The 20,001-nt window shown below is 33.6% G+C and overlaps 1 protein-coding gene across 3 annotated transcripts in view; it reads left to right on the forward strand.

Annotated features, from left to right (window-relative positions):
* Nucleotides 1-20,001, forward strand: part of Csmd3 (CUB and Sushi multiple domains 3) — a 1,140,535-nt gene that overhangs the window by 391,110 nt on the left and 729,424 nt on the right. The gene's annotated exons all lie outside the window — the stretch shown is intronic.

The following is a 20,001-nucleotide window of genomic DNA, read 5'->3' on the forward strand; positions in this document are numbered from 1 at the left end:
GAGTGAGATCATCCACTGTTTGGAATGAGTGAAAAAACACATATCTTAATCAGGAGGAACAAATGCTTTAAATATTGTGACTGAATTGAATATTCACTTTCAGGAACCAGAGTTAAAAACCAAGAGTGAGATGCTTTACATAACTCACAGTTACAATGAATCTACCCATATTTTTTTAAAGAAGAAAAATCATTTTTAGAACCACTTTTAAAAATATGAAATTTAATAAGTAAAACTGGGAAGAGGTTTCTTCCCCCAAACATTTTTTTCATGTTATGTATATATTTCAGACTTAAAAGTATAAAAATAAACCAAACACATTTCAGTTACGGTGACAGGGTTTTGTCTTGTTTTTATTTTAATTTCTGCTTTACTGATGCAGCTAACCATGCATTTTCATTTTGACGGGCATTTTTTTTTTTTACTATGGTATTCTCACACATCCACTATTAACTAATTTTAATTATTAATTAATTTTGATTATTATGTATTAAGCAGGACGTAAGCTATCCCATATTGCTAGTTGTTAAACTGTATCATGTAATTTGATACCTCTGAATACTCTTGTCTCTGCTGAAAGTATTGGATCACACAGTCCATGTCTACTGCGCTTGCTATGGTCGAGTAGATTACTTTAGGGTAAATACAGTGAGGTAAGCTTTGTAGTTCTCAATGAATATACATAGACTCTATAGAATATACATTTATTTAAAAAACTAATAGCTTCTTTTAAACTTCCAATAAATGGTGTTATGGGGAAATTCATAAATAATATATTTGAATCTTATCACAAAAATTATCCTATAATAAATACAGCAACTGCACTATTTTAAGCTGATGGTGTAAGCTACCATTTTCTACTTACTGAGTTCTTTGAAAATAAAAATTTTAAATTTCCTTGGTGTTCAGTGTTTGTGACTGACTTGAAATCTCTTTTTTGATTTTGATATAATTACTTTTTTCAAATGTCTTTCAATCTTGAATAGTTACATTTTCCTGGAATTTTTTTTTTTTTTAATTTTTCGAGACAGGGTTTCTCTGTGTAGCTTTGAGCCTTTCCTGGAACTCACTTGGTAGCCCAGGCTGGCCTCGAACTCACAGAGATCCACCTGGCTCTGCCTCCCGAGTGCTGGGATTAAAGGCGTGCGCCACCACCGCCCGGCGGAAATTTTTTATTGTAAATTTTATTGTAAGACCAAAAAAATCAGGAAGGAAATACACTTTTCTTCTTGCACTAGTGGCTTTTCTTGTCTCTGGAATTTATTATTTTAATTAGGATTATTTACATAAAAAGCACAGGGATATATTAATACTCAAAATGAGCTTTATAAATAATTATAGAGCTGTTTAAATTAATACTAAGTATTTTTCTGATAATATTTCTTCTGGGATGTAAATGAATATTTAATAGTCAGTAAAACATAAGACTCCTAAAAAAACTGAAATTATATAAAATTCATTAATTTATTTTTTAAAGTCTGTATTGTGAAAATTTTCTAGTTATACAGAGATAATCATATTTATTAAAATATTGAAAAAAAGATTTTATTTCACCATTAATAAGACACTAGCTTTTACAAAAATTTTGACCCTAAGAATTTATTTAGTAATCTCTTCAGAGATCTCAAGCCTTAAATTCTGTTAGTAAATTATACATTTGCAAGGTTTACTAAATTGGCCAATTATTACTTTATTTCTAATTTCCCATCAAAATCATATCAAAATGAATTACAAAAAATATTCTCATCAGATTAATATTTAACAAATAATTTCTCTCAATTCTAATAAAATATTGCCTGTTCTAGAAAAAAATATTTTATCTGCTAACCATGTCAATACTAAAAATGAAGATTATGTATATACAAATATATATATGTGTGTGTATATATATATATATGTATATATATATATATACATGCATTATATGTATGTATGAGAAAACAATTCAGGAAAAGATGGTTATGTACTTGAAAGGGAGCAAAGAAGGTTATATGGGATGGCTAGAAGGGAAGAAAGGGTGAAAATGATATAATTATATTATGACACCAAAAATAAAAGAAATAATGTTAAAAAATAAAATCATGTATGATGGGGATATAGCTCAGGCAGTAGAGTTCTGAGGCAGCATATATAAGGTCCATGGTTGATCCCAGAAAACATGACTGTACATGCCAGTACTCTAAGCAACAATAAAGTCGAGGCGTGAAAATTAGAAGTTCAAAGTCATCTCAGCTCCATAAGGAGTTTCAAGTCATACTGGGAAAGTTAACCTGCCTAAATAAATAAATTAAATAAATAAAGCAGACGATTGTATTTAGAATGAGATGGAGTTTCAACATCTATAATTATGTTATGAAATAAATTAGGAGGTTCTTAATATTGTTTAGGTTTTTATAATCCACTCATTCTGGTTATAGGTTGATACCACACATTGACAGAGAGACCACAGAGATAGACTGGGGAAAATCATTCACAAAACACAGGGCTTTGTGGGAGTCATCTCGGGGGGGATCCTGAAAAATGGATCACTTAAAATATGATTTTTTAAAATGCAAAGAATAACAAGAAAGATAAGGCAAAATAATAAATTGAACTGAAAAATAGTAGTAGAAATCAGTATTTCAAATGTTTCTGGAGCTCTTTTGTGTATAAATTTTCATTATTTTCTAATAAATAGTATCAATTTCTGTGACATTAAAATAAACATGAATTTGATATGACTTAGCAAGAAACAACATAAATACTTTGGTTAAAAAATGACAACATACCTAACATTTAACTTGGATTTGTATAAAATTTTAAGTTAATATAAACATATAGTCCTTTTTGATATTAAAAATACAAAGTAAAGTAAAATTATATTGCCTTACTTCATAATTTCATAAAATTTGTGAGACTATAGAAAAGTTTAGAACATGATTTCAATTTGTATTACTATCATAAAATATACCAAATAGTAAGTCAAGGAAGATATCCTCTACTGACAGCCATCTGTTTGGTAATATTTTTTAATTGTACACTAATTGAAAGAGTAGTAATGTAATCAATTAACTAGTGAAACAGTTTTATTTATTTCACACATACAATTTTTTCTGATAGAAGAAACTTAGCATGTGTTACTGTCTTTTAAGTAAAAATTCTTTTTGCATGTATGCTCTTTTCTCAGGGTGAGTGCTAAGGGTTTCCGGATGAGAACACTACTTTCTTTCTCCTGAACACTTTTAGATATGTAAGACTAGCCTGTGATTTTTAATAGCAGTGGAGTGTAACCAAGTGAATGGCATAAAGCATTTGTTCTCATGAACATAGTGGTTTTATTAGAGATGCTACTTTTTAGTAAATGAGTTACCTGTGGGCATCCATTGTTGATGTACAGAAGGAACTCATGGGCTATTCTCTTAGCACATTCTCTTGTCTCCCTTGTGCTCCATGATATCCTTTGCATGGCATTCCATCAACACTAGCTAAAGTTCTTTTAAGCCATACTACGCGTAGATCTTTGTTCTTTATTTACCATGATATCCCATAACTAAGTCCTTGTTCTTTATTACTTCACTTGTACCTAACTGCAACTCAAGACTTATGCCAACTAAATAAACATACATTACTGTCCTTTACATTTTTACTTTCCTGAATGTGGATGTTTTTCTAAGAGTTGACATTTGTCTATAAGTTATTGATTTCAGAAGAAATGGATGTAGCGCAGCAAGTAGTGTATAAGATATTGACATGGGTGTCTGTGCCATCCCTCACTAAGCCCTGTCATCCATAGAGTTCTTGAAGAAACATGCAGCTTAGAGCCACTGATATTGGATGAGGGGGGATTCGATCTTGTTATGTGCTAATCTTAAGTATACAAACATTTATTGAGCCTTCCAGTTTGCATCCCAGTCAAAAAACAAAGGACCTATGTAAAATTGACATATTCCATTATCCCTTTCATTATATCATGACTTTATAGAAATTTAGTTTTCAGGAAGAATTTGGAGTGATACAACGAGCTTGAAGAAGGTGAAACAAAACTGTATTTTCTCTGTCTGGATTCTCAACATTCTTATTGTAGGTAGCCAATAAACAAATACTATACAAGCATACATGATGAGTTACAATTTTCAGAATATCTGCTTATGCTTCATATTACATAATCCTCACACTACTATTTTACCTAATTGGATGCAAAGACCTTAGGACAAGTTACTTAGATATGACCTGCCCAAGGACACATAAAGTGGTGACAATTGGAGCTTGATCAAAGCCTTGCCTATATCCTGTAAAGCTCTGTGCCTCACTCTGTATTCATCCAGAGAAGGAGGCATTCATTCAGATGCTATTTGAGAAACAGCAGATTTGTCAAAAAGCATTAAGCGCAAGGTCACATTATGCAGTTGCAGACATAGGTCTAAATGCTTGCAGCTCTCTGGTCCTCATCGATGTTAATATACAAATATGAACATATAGAGAGATTAAAAGTGAAATGTTGCAAAAACAATCTTTTTAAATTAGACAACATGCATATAGCACTTTCAATATCTGTCTGAAAATAAGGATGAGAGAAACTAATAGCTGTGATTATTGTTGCTAACTGTAGCATCAGTAGTGTTATTATTCTTAACGTTTGACTAAAACTTACATCAAAGACACTTTCAAGCACATCATTTATAAAAGAAGCAGTGCTTGCTAGACTCTCCAAGACATTCACAGGAATTAGTAGAGGCTTTAATTTTCTGCCATGTGTTATGTTTTTAGGAGATATTTTTGGCTAAGGAGTATATGTAACTATATAATGACATAATGCTAAAATTATACTCAGAAATTCATATCACACAATTGGCAAATAACTTTTAAATTAACCCTGTGAGACATTAATAGATTGTATTCCTGTGACTATGCACACACATACACACAAATGCACATATAAAATATCTGTGTACACTCTTAAAATCTTACATTTGTTAAGATTTGTACAAACATAACAAGTAGTTATAAAATAGTGTGCTGTGAAAGAGATATAGGGCATTTTGTAAAAATACTAAAGTTTAATGTATTATTTATCTAATATAAACTCACCCTTGTCACTATGGAGTGGATCTTCCCTTCATCCAGACAACCAATTTATTATGATTTAGAATGCCCATGACTTACATTAATCTCTACAAATCCTGGTCATGCATCTGTCAGACTTCCAAAATGATACTTATTTTCATAACTTAACAATATAACAAAAGCTCAGAAAAGTTTTTCTCAATTCAAGTATTGAAATAGGAGAGTGATAGAAACATTAAATAATGATGGGGAAAAGGAGAGAGTCCAAACACAATGCAGAAAGTCATAGACACACAGACAATAAGGGATTCTCAGGTTTATATTTTCTGCATGCAAGTCATGTGGAAAGGGCAAGTCTATCTGTCCTATGACTTGAAGTCCACTTCCCGCATTGTCAGGAGATCACTGAATTCACGGCCCAAAAGCACAGCTTCAGCCTGACATATTATCAGTGGCCACTCCTGTGAAAGCCCTTAGTATCCCTTACTTTCTAATTAACAGCTCCCTTGCCCTGAGGCATTCAGCACACCCCTAACCAAAACCTTAACAATAGGAACAATGTGACACACATTGATACAGTTTACATGCTCCTGCAGCCATTTGAAAGACATATTAAAATAAGCAGAAATAAATGACTTCGTTTAATTTAACAAGTATGTAAAAACAAATAACCCAGTGTAAAATAGCAACTATATGTTTTTCATTGTAGTTTTCATAATATATTTTCAAAGATAGGTACTTTTTGTATTTATTTGCACATTTCAAATTGAATGTTTTTCTTTCTTTGAGAATTGCTGATTTCTTTACTAGATTAGGATAATACATTTTTCATAATTGAAGTAGAACTGAGCATTATTTAGCCCTAATTCTTGTTGTCTTTATAATTATATAATCAAATATAGTTAATGTTGTATGAATGCATTGGTCTTGGAATGTTGCATTTCCCAGCACCTCTGTTATAGTACCACTGTACCTCATTGAATACTCTGGCTATATCTAGCATGGAGTTCATTTTGTGTATTTACCTTTTCATTTTGCTTTCAAAACTACCTGTTCTTTGAGAAATCATGAAACTTGTATACCACCTATTAAATAATGTAAAGCTTAAAATATTTATAAAGTGTGTCAGGCAGAAATAGTTTAATTGCTTTATTTCTTTTTTTTTTTTTAATTTTTATTTTGCAATACAATTCAGTTCTACATATCAGCCACAGATTCCCTTGTTCTCCCCCCTCCCGCCCCCCTCACCTTCCCCCCAGCCCGCCCCCCATTCCAATCTCCTCCAGGGCAAAGCCTTCCCCACAGACTGAGATCAACCTGGTGGACTCAGTCCATGTAGGTCCAGTCCCCTCCTCCCATGCTGAGCCAAGGGACCCTGCATAGGCCCCAGGTTTCAAACAGCCAACTCATGCAATGAGCACAGGACCCAGTCCCACTGCCTGGATGCCTCCCAAACAGATCAGGCCAATCAACTGTCTCACCCACTCAGAGGGCCTGATCCAGTTGGTGACCCCTCAGCCATTGGTTCATATTTCATGTGTTTCCGTTTGTTTGGCTATTTGTCTCTGTGCTTTATCCGACCTTGGTCTCAACAATTCTCTCTCATATAAACCCTCCTCATTTCTTTATTAAAAATTAAGACTTTGATCTCCCCTAAATGCATAAGAAACATTAAAAGAGATTTAACTTTGTTTTCAAACTTTCTATTGGGTTAGACAGATTTAAACCATCAAAGTACCCAAGAGCAAATGTTCTTCCTCAATCTAGTGTTAAATGCTTTGAAATGGAATGATTATCCTGCAACCACTGACTGCTGGGGAAGCAAAGGAAGGCAAGCTTCTTTTATATGAAAATTCTATTGTTAAATAAAGGACACAAAACTATAAGCTCCCTTGAAAGTGCATGAGGACTCTTCTGCCTCTTTTATGCCTTTGATTTGGTATTTAATGCTTTTTCTATACCTATGAGCACAGATGACCCTGCTGGGGTCTTATCTTACTGTCAGAATTCTTCCTATATACTTTATAATGTATTTTCATGACACAGTCATTTCCTTCCTTTGCTTTCCAGCCTACTAAAGAGGTCTACACAAGGCATTTCCATTTAATGAAATGTTAAGTAGGGCTGTAGGCCAAAATCAATTTTATTTTGAAGGAAACTATATTTTTAATACTCTACAAGAGAATTATATTCTGTAATATTGTTGGCTTTTGAAAATAATACATTTACAAAGTGTTCAGATATCTCTTCAAACAAAATGAAAACCTTTACTGAAATTCTGTACACAGGGGCATCTTCAATCAAAATTTTCTCAAAACTTTAATCACATTTTACATCAAAATAATTTATATCACTGGCTTTACATTTTTTCTAGAGAATACTGAAATAATCAGTCTGAAAAATAAAAACTCTCTATATAGTGAATCCAATGCCCTCACAGTGTGAAAAAGATCCATTTAGCTGTATGTGCATAAAGTATATGATTTTTAGAAATTACTTTTTATATTGTGGAAATATACATCTAAATCTGTGTTGTAATTTGAAGGCATGAGCAAGGCTAAACTGAAATCATAGCATCAGAGTGTGTCCATGCCAAACCCCAGAGTTCTCACTTTTCTAAACGTACGTTATTTTCTCTGCATTATTTTTTATAAATATGTCAACAAATTTTTGTATTCCTGAATTCATTACTTTTCCTCTTCTCTTAAAATCTCTATCCTATATTTCATTTTAAAGGATATAGTTCAATTTCTAACAGACAAAATATTACTATGATATTTTAATTGTTCTAAAATCATCCTATACCCATATTAAAAGGTTAATATAGATTTTAGAGTTTAAAATATATCAAAAAACAATGTTACTGATAAATTTGCACTAGAAATATTAACATCAACTGTATTTGCTAAAACATCATAAATTCCTGACTTTTCTAAGGTAATAGATAATTTCAATCTTGAACAAAATGCATCTAAGTCATTAGATACAGAGAAGCTGAACTAACTTCAGCTCATTAAATTAATACTAATTAAAATTAAAATAGTTTAAGTGCTATGTGACTTATTTATTTCAAAATTTTTCAACAAATTGAAATTTGCAAGCACATGGATGTCAATTGTAACATGTAAGTGAATAATTACACATTATTTTATAGAAAAATAAATTGAAAAGACTGTCTTTATTCCTTTACTATCAATGTGTGAATGACCAATTGTGAATATGTGTAACATGATTTTTAAGCTAGTTACATACACAAAAAAAAATCATTCTTCTGATCTCCAGTCAGATCTGATAAACATTGAAACTATATATTATTAACTCTGAAGTTTGAAATATAATTGATTGAATGATCAAATTGAAGGGTATATATGTAATAGTTATATCATTGTATATGTATATAAATAAAATATACAAACTTCACTTAATCACAAAACCAAAAGCAATTATGAACATGAATGTCATATATTACAAAGTACCAGAGAAACACAGAGTGAGGTAGGAATGTAGAAAGGAGAATAACTAAAGATAGCAAGAACTATATTTCTCCACTGATATGACATGCAAAATGACTGACAAGAAGGAGAAGCATGGAGTGGGGTCATTGCCTGGACAGTCATACAGCAGGACAGCTACAAAAGCCCTCAGAAGAAACTTTATGCCTTTGGAGAGTTTAGAACTTACTCATGTGGTGAAAAACTGAAATATATGTGCAGAGTCTCTCTCTGTTAGAGCCACAGAAGAATTTCTAGGAGTTGAGAAGAGAAAAAATTTTGATCTTTAAGGAGTTACTAATATACACATATATATTATACAATAGTGTGTGTGTGTGTGTGTGTGTGTGTGTGTGTGTGTGTGTTGTAAATAAGGGAAGTTATGGAATGATATAACATCAATGTGTTCAAAAAAAGAAATTATAGATAATTTTACAATATCTCATTTGATTAACTTATTAGAGGACACCTACATAAATATAAAAATATTTACATAGTAGCAAAAGAGAAAATATCAAATGTGCTGTTTAGGAGAGATATTTAATTACAGATTTTATTTGTGTGCTTAGAACAATAAGTGTGTCAAAAAGGAAAATAGCATTCTAAATATGGAATTCAGAATGGTCTTTAAACTAATATTCTACTCATATTCATAACTTACATTGAAGCTTTGTGAGCAAGTATTTAAATTCATAGGATTTGATGAGTTCCCTCCTGAAGTTCAGAGCAATGTTAAAGACAACCTTGAATTAACCCATAGTAAAAAAAAAAAAAATCACTTATCAAGTATCAGACATAAGAGTATGTAATGTAAGAAACTAAAAAGAAATCTTCCAAGGATCAGAAATGTGCATAGAAAAGTATGATAGTGCGTTTTCAGAAATCCAGAAAACAGGTGTCTCAGAAAAAGTAAATGATATTTAAACAAGCTCTGAAAGCTGCTCTTTTTCCCATTCTTCCAGTAAATTCTTGTGAGAAACTTTAGGTTATTTTTCTAATATTCATTTTATGTATTTTTTCCTCCTCATTCTTTTCTATCACGCTTCTTATCAGTATCTACCTCTGTGATTGATGGAGGTCGTCAATATTCAGTTCTTACCTTAAAACAGACTAACATTCGTCATGGTTGATTATTTTTGTTTTCTTGAACCATGTTGTCTGAATTTTGTTTATGAGACAATATACCTTACTGATAATTCATCATTGATTTTTTTTCTTAGATTTAAGATGTGAATGAATGCTTCTACTCCAAGTTTGTGGTTTATCATCTCCTTAGATCCTCTAGGTTCCTATGCTAAAAGCTCATCATGTTGTACCTCACTTCAAATCTTCTGAACTGTACCCTAGTCTTAGGTATGCTGATGCCTAGAAAACTTCTAATTTTAGATTTTTTGACATGGTACTGTAAAATATCTTCATGACTGAATTTCTGACATTTTATCATTATATCATCTTTCTTTCAATGACTCTTCTGTCCAATTCTCTTGCCATGTTTGTTAGTGGCTAGGTCTGAAACTGTGATATATTAGTTGTCAGGGGCTTTTGAAAATGCTCTACCTTCTGTTTGGATCATTCCAGAAATATTTGGTTGACTTAGGAATGTTCCAAAGTCCGTCATTATTAGCACAATGTCAAGTTTGTGGAGTTTTGTATCTGTTCCCCTCTACCAAGCGGTAGCTTCTCTGATAATGGCTGAGCAGAGCAAGACACTAATCTGTGAGAATAGCGAAATGTTGTCAGGAGTCATTGTATTACTGCATTCAATTAGCAAAATTGTATTACTTGGTTTTACCTAGGTTCACAGACTACTCAGTCTCAGATTATTTGCAGCCCCCCCCAGCAGTTTTGGACACGGGTTCTACTTCATGGAGTGGGTCCTAAATCCAATCAGGTAGTGGTTGGTTCCTCTCACATATTTTTGTTCTGCTATTGTAGCAGCTTATCTTTTTTTTATTTTATAATTTAATTTAATTTTACATACCAGCCACGGATTCCCCTGTCCTCCCTCCTCCTGCCCCCCTCCCCCCAGCTCACCCACCCCCATTCCCATCTCCTCCAGGGCAAGGACTCCCCTGGGGATTCAATTCAGCTTGGTAGATTCAGTCCAGGCAGGTCCAGTCCCCTCCCCCCAGACTGAGCAAAGTGTCCCTGCATAGGCCCCAGATTCCAAACAGTCAGCTCATGCACTAAGGACAGGTCCCAGTCCCATTGCCTGGATGCTTCCCAAACAGTTCAAGCTGATCAACTGTCTCAATTATCCAGAGGGCCTGGTCCAGTTGGGGGCTCCTCAGCTATTGGTTCATAGTTCATGTGTTTCCACTAGTTTTGCTATTTGTCCCTGTGCTTTCTCCAATCATGGTTTCAACAATTCTCGTTCATACAATCCCTCCTCTTTCTCGCTGATTGGACTCCCGGAGCTCCACCTGGGGCCTGGTTGGATCTCTGTATCCACTTCGATCAGTCGTTGGATGAGAGTTCTACCACAACAGTTAGAGTGTTTGGCCATCCCATCACCAGAGTAGGTCAGTTCGGGCTTTCTCACGACCACTGGACTATTGCCAGTTGTCTGTTGTGGAAGTATCTTTGTGGATTTATGGGGACCTCTCTAGCACTTTGCTTCTTCCCATGAGGTCTTCATTTATCATGGTCACTTTTTCCTTGTTTTCCCTCTCTGTTCTTGATCCAGCTGGGATCTCCCGCCCCCCTAAGCTCTCTTTCCCTCCACCCTTGCCCTTCATTACCCCCACCTCACATCCAGTTGGCTCATGTAGATCTCATTCATTTCTCTGTCATTAGGCGATCCCTGTGTCTTTCTTAGGGTCCTGTTTTCTAGGTACCCTCCCTGGAGTTGTGAGTAGCAGTGTAGTCATCCTTTGTTTTACATCTAGTATCCACCTATGAGTGAGTACATACCATGCAGCATCATATCTTGCAGGCATGTAATCATTGTAAAAGCAGAGTTTGTAGCTGGATTGTTGTTTTCTAGTTGGAGTTTAGTCTCCTGAGTTATTGGGATTCTCTTTTATGAATCATTTATGCATTTGAAACCTCTTCTCAAATGGGGTTTAAATAACCAATTAAATGACCTTATTTTTTTACTGTCAATCCCATAATCCCTCCCTTCTTCCCTACTCCCCTCCTCATCCTTGTTTGCTCTTACCATTCCAGCCTCCCTCTCACCCATGGATCTATAACTATCTGTTCTCTGCCCCCTTCCTAGGGATAGCCTTCTTAATATCCTACTCTAAACCTTACCTGTCATTATACAGACTGCAGCCTGCTCATCAAAGATTTACCAGCCAAGATCCAAATAAAAGTGAATATAAATCATGTGTGTCTTTTTGGTTCAGGGCTACCATATTGAGTAGAATTTTTCTAGGTCCATCCAGTAATTTACAAATTTCGTGTGTTTTTATTTTTTTTTTTAACAGTGAGTGATATTCCATTGTGTAAGTGTGCCACATTTCCTTTTCCGTTCATCCACTGAAGGGCTGTTTCCAATGTCAAGCTATTACGAATAGGGAAGTAATAAATATGGTTAAAAATGTATCTCTGGAATAAGATGTTAAGTCCTTTGGCTATATGCCTAAGTATGGTATAGCTGGATCTTGAGGTATATTTACTTCTAGTTTCCTGAGAAACAGAGTATGTCTGTGTTTCTTGTGCTTTTCTTTTGGATTTTTTTCTTTTCCCTGTATTGTGTTTTGTGTAATTTAGTTTCATTTGTTTTTATTTTCTCTTATATTATTTTATTAATATTATATGCCTGATTGTTCGCAAATGTGGGAGGAGAAAAGGTGTAGGTTTGGGGTGGGGATGGGGAAAATTTCGGCAGAGCTGGGAGAGGGAAAAGATAATCAGAATGTGTTTTATAATCTTGAAAATTGGAAGCCTATATCTGCAGTGACTCAGGTGAATATACACCATTTCAGAAATCAACAGTTTGAGAAGGAAATGGGATAGGGAAGAGACCAAAACCCAACAAGTATCACCGAACATTATCTGCAGCACCCATCCACAGGACATTTGTACTTGTTTGCTTTGAATATCAAAAAGATCATTCTTCCAGCACAAGAGAACAACAAGATAAAAGTGTTTAATGAACAATGAAGCTCAATTTATACTAAATTTCTCCTCTGTCATTTCCATACTTCTATACAATTCCTTCTGATTACTCTTTTCCCCAACTCTCCCTTGTCTCCTCCCATGTGATCAATGTATTTTCCTCTCTATAAACCTGTTTCTCAGTGACACTGGGATTCCAGGGTGTATTTTCAATCTGAGTAACATTAACTCTCTTACTGTTATAAAATATATACTAACTCATAAAAAGTCATTTAGTAAAATGGAAGCAAAAGTAAACAAGGAACCTGACAGTACCCACTATTAGAAGGGAGTAAAAGAGTGCAGTAGGAGTAAATTTAGGAAAAAAAATTCTCCATGAGGTAGATACTGAGAGATAAATTTTGAATCAAATTCTTCTTATTCTAAATACTTTGCTTCAATACAACTTAACACATATTTAATTTTTTATGAATACTGTAACACTAAAAATGTTTACTCAAAAATTTACATTAACTTTCATATGCATAGATTACTAATTTTTAAAGACTAAGCAATAGCTGGGAGGTAGTGGCACACAACTTCAATGTGAGCACTTGGGAGACAGAGGCAGGAGGATCTTTGTCAGTTCAAAGCTGGCATGGTCTACAGAGTGAGTTCCAGAACAGCCAGAGCTTCACAGAGAAACCCTCTCTTGAAAAGCAACAAAAATAACAACAAAACCAAAACAACAGCACAATCTTACTACTTCGTTTAGGACTAGAGAGATGACTCAGTGCTTAGGAGCACTGAATGAATGACCTTCCAGAGGACTCTGGTTCAATTTCCAACACCCATGTGGCTGCTCACTATGGTCTGTAACTCCAGTTCCAGGGAATCTGACACCCATTTCTGTCCTCTGCAGACACCAGACATGCACTGATATCCATCCAGGCAAAACACCTAAACATACATATATATATATATATATATATATATATATATATATATATATATATATATATATATTTTAAAAGACAACTGTAATAAGACTCAGTATAGAGATAAACCTGTAAAACTTGTAAGAATCTCTAATAACTAATATTTTATTCTCATGATTTCAACTGGCAGCAAAATAAATAACTGTGCACATAGAATATTCACTTTCAGTTTGAATTTCCATCAATAATTATATTTGGAGATATGATGAAGCATTTTCAAGCTATAATTTGTCTAGCCAAGAATTATCTGACACTAATTGATATAAATTATCCATACAACAAATATTCATGTAATTAAATAAAAAATCAATAATTATAAAAAACTGGTTATCTATTTAGTTTACAACTTTGACTACTTTGAATTGTGGGTGAAGTGTGTATGAGAGTGATTAGTCTGTAAATTTAGTTTATAGATATGAAGGAGTTCATTAATTATCTAGACACTAAACAGATAAAATAGTTTTGTTTTATCCCATAAGTAGCTTCATATAAGCTGTATCAACCCCTTCGGTTTTCTTTCCCCATCACCTCTGTCTTTCTTCCATTTTATCCACCCTCTGCCTTCTCCCCTTTCTCTTGGCTTATTTTTGAGAGATTCCAACAATGTAGCCCAGATTGTCTTCAATTCACTATCCTCCTTGCCTCGGCCTTCTGAGTGTCATGACTTTAGACAGTCATCACTGTATCTGTCTCTGCTTTCCATTTGTATGGAATAAATCTATTTGGAGTCCACATATGCAGATGATCATGCAATATTTGTCTTCCAGTACCAGGTTCCCTCTACATTCATCCTTTGTGTCAGAAATAATAGGATTAGCTTCATTAGCTTCTCTTTTATGACTGAGTATTATCTGTGTGTATGTGTTTCATATTTCCTTTTGCAGAGATACCTCAACTACCATGTTTATTGTGCCACTGCTTACAATAGAAAAGTTATAAAATCAACTTGTGTTCGAGAACAAATCCTGAACCTATCAAACAAAATGAGCCATGTGCTGAAGAATAGAAGAAACATGATCTTATCTATATGTGTATTCTAAAGATAAATTCACAGATATACACATTAAAATTGTGTTAACTGCCACTGTATTGGGTAGTGTATGGGGAAAATGGTCAAATGATAAAATAATTCTATTAGTGCAAAAGGAAATTCAAGAGGTGATAACGATTATAATTATTAGTATATCTTCAAATTAGTCAGAGAGTATATACTAGTGTTCTTATTATACAAGTAAACTTTTTATTAATTATCTGAATGTAGCCAATTTGTAATGTCCTCACATATTGCATTATACTTGGTGAGTATATAGACATTGATAAAATAATTTAAAAGAAGCTAAATGAAATCTTTCTCATCTCAGATTTCATGAAGTAGATTCTGACCCTGGTGAGACAAATGAAACCCTAATTGCTCTGTCCTTCAGAGACAGAGTCCTGGGCTGCATCACATCATCCTAGATGAGAACAGAGATGGCAAAGTCAGAGACACTACCACCTATAGATAATGATGACAAAATTCAAGATATAATTAAATTAAATTTTACAGGTCAAATTGCCTCAATGGGATTTCAGTAATGGAAATTTGAAGGGTACTGAGATTAAAGACAAGGGCTCTCTCCTTTTCGTTTGATTATGTATGTTTTAGTCTCATGAATTCAGAGACCTCTTCAATGAATTAAAACTCAGGAACATAGTTATAATCATTACTTTAGTTACTTATTTAAGGGACCTTAATTATTCATAATTTAAATACTTAAACTCTTCAGTTATTTTCAATTTCCTAATGAAGTTTTCAATGAAATATTCATATTTCCAAGTGTGTCTTAGAATTAGAAAGCAAAAATAAAACTAAAAGCTGTGGAAAAAAATCCCCACAGCAGCCTGCATAGCAGATATTTCTGCCAGGAAATATCTCTAACAGGGAAGATGTTTCCTGATAAGTTTGTGATTGATATCTCTACATTCTACAGCCAAGGTGTAAGGTGTCTCCAGTAATGAGGTCCACAATAATGGCAATAGCCTATGTTGTTTTGAGGCCAACTGAGAATTCCCTACTAATGTTGACTTATACTTGCAATGAGCTCTTTATTCTAGTCATTGAAAGTGTATATATTCCTGGAATTTTGATGTCTTATAGAAATATAATATAATATTTTGTTTGCCGGTTATTTGAATTTTGATGTCTCTTGACAAGTATAATCAGCCTTATATCACATCTGTAGTTGATATCAAAAAGAAATGTAACAAAATAATTTGTTTGCTCTAATTATCTGGCTATTACTAATTAACACTTGGAATCAGTGTAGTACTCTTATTTTAAAAGTCTTTATTCATTTGTTTTAACTTACATCTATCCATATGTGCCTCCATGAATCTGTGCACATCTCATGCATGCAGACACATAGGGAGGTAAAAGGGAAATGGATCACTTGGGTCTGGAGTTGCCGGTTGTAAACGGCATGTTGTGGTGAGTGGGAGCACAGCACATGGTCTCTGAAAGAACAATACGCCCTCTTAACTGTAGACTGGTTTTTCCAGGCTCAGCACTCCCCTTTGTTTTTAAAGAAATACTATCTATGTCCTAAGTACAATCACTGGCCTCCCATGTCAGATCAGTCACCTGGCTCTGTTGCCTCATTATGAGCCATTGTCCATACAATATCAGGGTGATATTTTAAAAATAAATACAAGGCCACTTCAAAACACCCTACAGACTTTTAGCACATTTAAGTAAAAGTTCACAAATACAGCTTATTATTTAGTATAATCAGTCAAAATAATCAAAATAAGTTAGTATAATCAGTTCATGCATTGCCAAACTGATCTCTGCTGTTACCCTGTCTTGCCAACATTCATAATAATTTTGGAACACATTTATTTTGTTATTTTTATTCTTTCCTTTATCTTTTTGAGATTATTATATAATTACATCATTTTCCCCTTCCCTTTTTCTCCATCCTTACCATCTTTTAAATTCCTGGTCCCTTTTTGTTTCATTAATTGCTGCTATATGCATATATATATATATGTATGTATATATGTGTGTGTGTGTCTTATTCCCATATATATTTTCCTATTTATATGCATATTCACATATATATGGGAAAACAACACCAATTGGTTATTTCTGGAATTATTTAAAATTTATTTGAGCATGTCAATCTTTCTCTTGTGCTTCAGACCATAAACAAATGTCCTCTCCTCTAAATAACCTTCATTGACCAATGCAAGTTAAAAATTATTCTCCAAGTCATCGTTGAGCATTTTCATCATTTATTCTATCCCTCCCTCTCCAGATTACTGAAAGATCTTAAGCAACTTTGTCATTTACACTTTAGAATACTAGTGTGTCGTATATATAATAGTGTTCCAACATTTTTGTTTTATGTACCACTTAAAATTTCAGACATTATTATGATATAGCAGCCCAATTTTGTACACAATTCAAGTTATTCTGTAAATATCATTATCTCCTCTGAATATTATATCCCATTATAATTGGGTACTTTAATTTACTGAAGCCTCAGACATGGCCACTTTTTATCATTTTTTATTAAGATCAAGTGTAAACTTCCTGGGTGAGTTGTTTGAATGTACGTTCCTGTGCGTGTGATTAGTTCTCTTGGTCTTGCAAGAGTATTATTCAGTCAAATTCATCCCAATTACACTGGCATCTCCCTGCTACGTACAGCGTCTGTTTCTTTCAAGGACTGTGGACTTCAGCTTTTCCTTCTCATCAATTGGTCTGGTATTTATTTGGAACATTGGTTTTAATTAGTCATTTGTATTTTTTTTAAATGTTAATACTGATTACAATTTCTATTTCATGCCAGGCAATTTCTTACTCTGTGTTCTTCCTCTTGGCTTTTAATATTCTGATATTTACTTTATCAAATTTGCCAAAGTGCATTTGTCTACAGAAAGCTTATAAATATATTTTTTATATCTTATTTTTGTGGTGTTCTGATCAAAAATTCTCAGATCTAAGAGCTAATCTCCTTTTCTTCTACTTATCACTGTGTAACATATTTCTCCTCAGATGAGCAACCCATCACTATTTTCACCTCCTTTTACACATGCATGCACACTCACACAGCGTGTGCCCATACAGACACACACACATCAGCACATGATCATTAACATACAAACAGAAGTACTACCCATTAACACAAAGGTTATCTGTTTTACAAAGCACTCAGAACCTCCTTCTCCATTACACACTAACAATAAGAACTTACGACTCAAAGTTATGATATTTTCACATTAATTTCCTAATATTTAACATTTGCTCACTGACTTTTGGGATATCACAATCCACGTCAACTTAGATTTTTCTTTGCTAGAACCTAAGAATGAAATGTTACGTTCTGACATCTTCTTTTATCACTTCCTTATCCAGGACTCAGGACAAACTATCATTGCTCAGGTATGATGAGCAGATGTGAATTAGGCTAAGTTACACCAAACAGAGCCGCACATCCACTGTCACCATGTCCTGTGCCCATGCTTTCATCTCTTAATTCATGAAATTACAGCGCATTGATTTTATTCAAATTTCATGTTATTTCTTGATTTGATATAAACATTTTTTTACTTGGTGAAATGCCGAGTAAAGAACAGAACAGTCATGAACAATAAAACATAAAACAAAAATACAAAACAAACAAACAACAACAAAATAAAATCCTCCTGCTGGATATATCACCATTTCAAGTCATACTACAGATGTAAAATGATAAAAACAGATAAATTATGAATGGGATAGAATCATGGGTCTATATATAAACCCACAGTCCTATGACCACCTGATTTTTGATGAAGAGGCCAGTGATAAAAATATTAGAAAGACAGCATTTTTAACAAATGGTTATTGTTTAAACTGGATAGTTATATATATCTTTAGGATAATGAAACTGGATTCTTATCTCTCATCCTACAATAATCTTCAAATATATCAAGAACCTGAATATAAGGTTTGATAACATGAATATAGTAGAGTTCAAAATAGGGAATATGCATGAAGTCGTTGGACCAGGACTTCGAGTGTAGGCATTAAGAATGACAACTAATAAATTAGACTTTATGAAACTAAAATTCTGAGGAGCTATTCACAAATAATTGTAACTGGAGTTTTCCTGCCTGGCCCACAATCAGGGCAAATCTCTCTCACCTGCCAGTCCCACAGCCACTCAGACCCGACCAAGTAAACACAGAGACTTATATTGGTTACAAACTATATGGCCGTGGCAGGCTTCTTGCTAACTGTTCTTACAGCTTAAATTAATCCATTTCCATAAATCTATACCTTGCCACATGGCTCGTGGCTTACCGGCATCTTCACATGCTGTTTGTCATCCTGGCAGCTGGGAGTGTCTCTCTCAGCCTTCCACTTCCCAACTTTATTCTCCTCCTTGTCCTGCCTATACTTCCTGCCTAGCCACTGGCCAATCAGTGATTTATTTATTGACCAATCAGAGTAATTTGACATACAGACCATCCCACAGCAAATAATATTTGCTGGTAAAGGTAGATTCAAGTTTTTTTTTACACAGTATCACTGCTACAGTGGTTCATTTCTGTAAATATGCTTATGATCAAATATTTTCACTATTTGAAAATGTTCAATTAAAATAAACCATCACAGACACTCACATGCTAAATTATCTATGTTCATTTGTAGCCTTATAATTTCATTAGCATTTAAAGGTTTCCTCATAGGGATTAGAATTATTGATTAGCAGGTATAAGTATTGATTTTGTTCTAAATTGGAATGCTTTTACCTCTACTGTAAAACTAACATTGCTTGTTAAACAAGGTAGATTTCAAAAAATAATTTCTAAGAGAAATACAGTAAAAGTATACTCAAGATGGGGATATTGGTTATCACAAATTCTTTCTAAATTCTAATTATAAATAATGAAAATAAAGAAAATTGACACTAGTTTAATTACCAGTTTGATCATAGCTGTTTAAATCCAAAATTAATTTCAAACCAGTGTTTATTCTATATAGTATATAGTCCCTCTGTGAACTGCTTTTGAAATGATTAGAAATGATCTCACTCTCATTTACAGAAGTCAAGCATATATGTTCAGTAGCCACATGTAAGTGGCTTCTAATTATTATAAATCACTTTCCTGGGACAGCACAAATTACAGCAGATGGTATTTATATACATAATTTTATCTTAATAGAATAATATTTTCTTTACCACATCTTTTGTTTTTATGCACTTAAAACATCAGCTTATTTTACTGCCTGGTGTCATATTAATTTCAGTTTCAGTGCACAGTATATTGTTTTATCTTAATTAAACCTGGAGTTATTTGCCTCTCTAAAAGTGTATTTACTCTAGTCAATAAAGCTAGAATGGCATAGACCCAGTTGGAATTTATAGTAGAGACTTTTTTTTTCTAAAAGGAGA

This window comes from Peromyscus eremicus, chromosome 20 (genome assembly GCF_949786415.1).
Source record: "Peromyscus eremicus chromosome 20, PerEre_H2_v1, whole genome shotgun sequence".
Classification (NCBI taxonomy): domain Eukaryota; kingdom Metazoa; phylum Chordata; class Mammalia; order Rodentia; family Cricetidae; genus Peromyscus; species Peromyscus eremicus.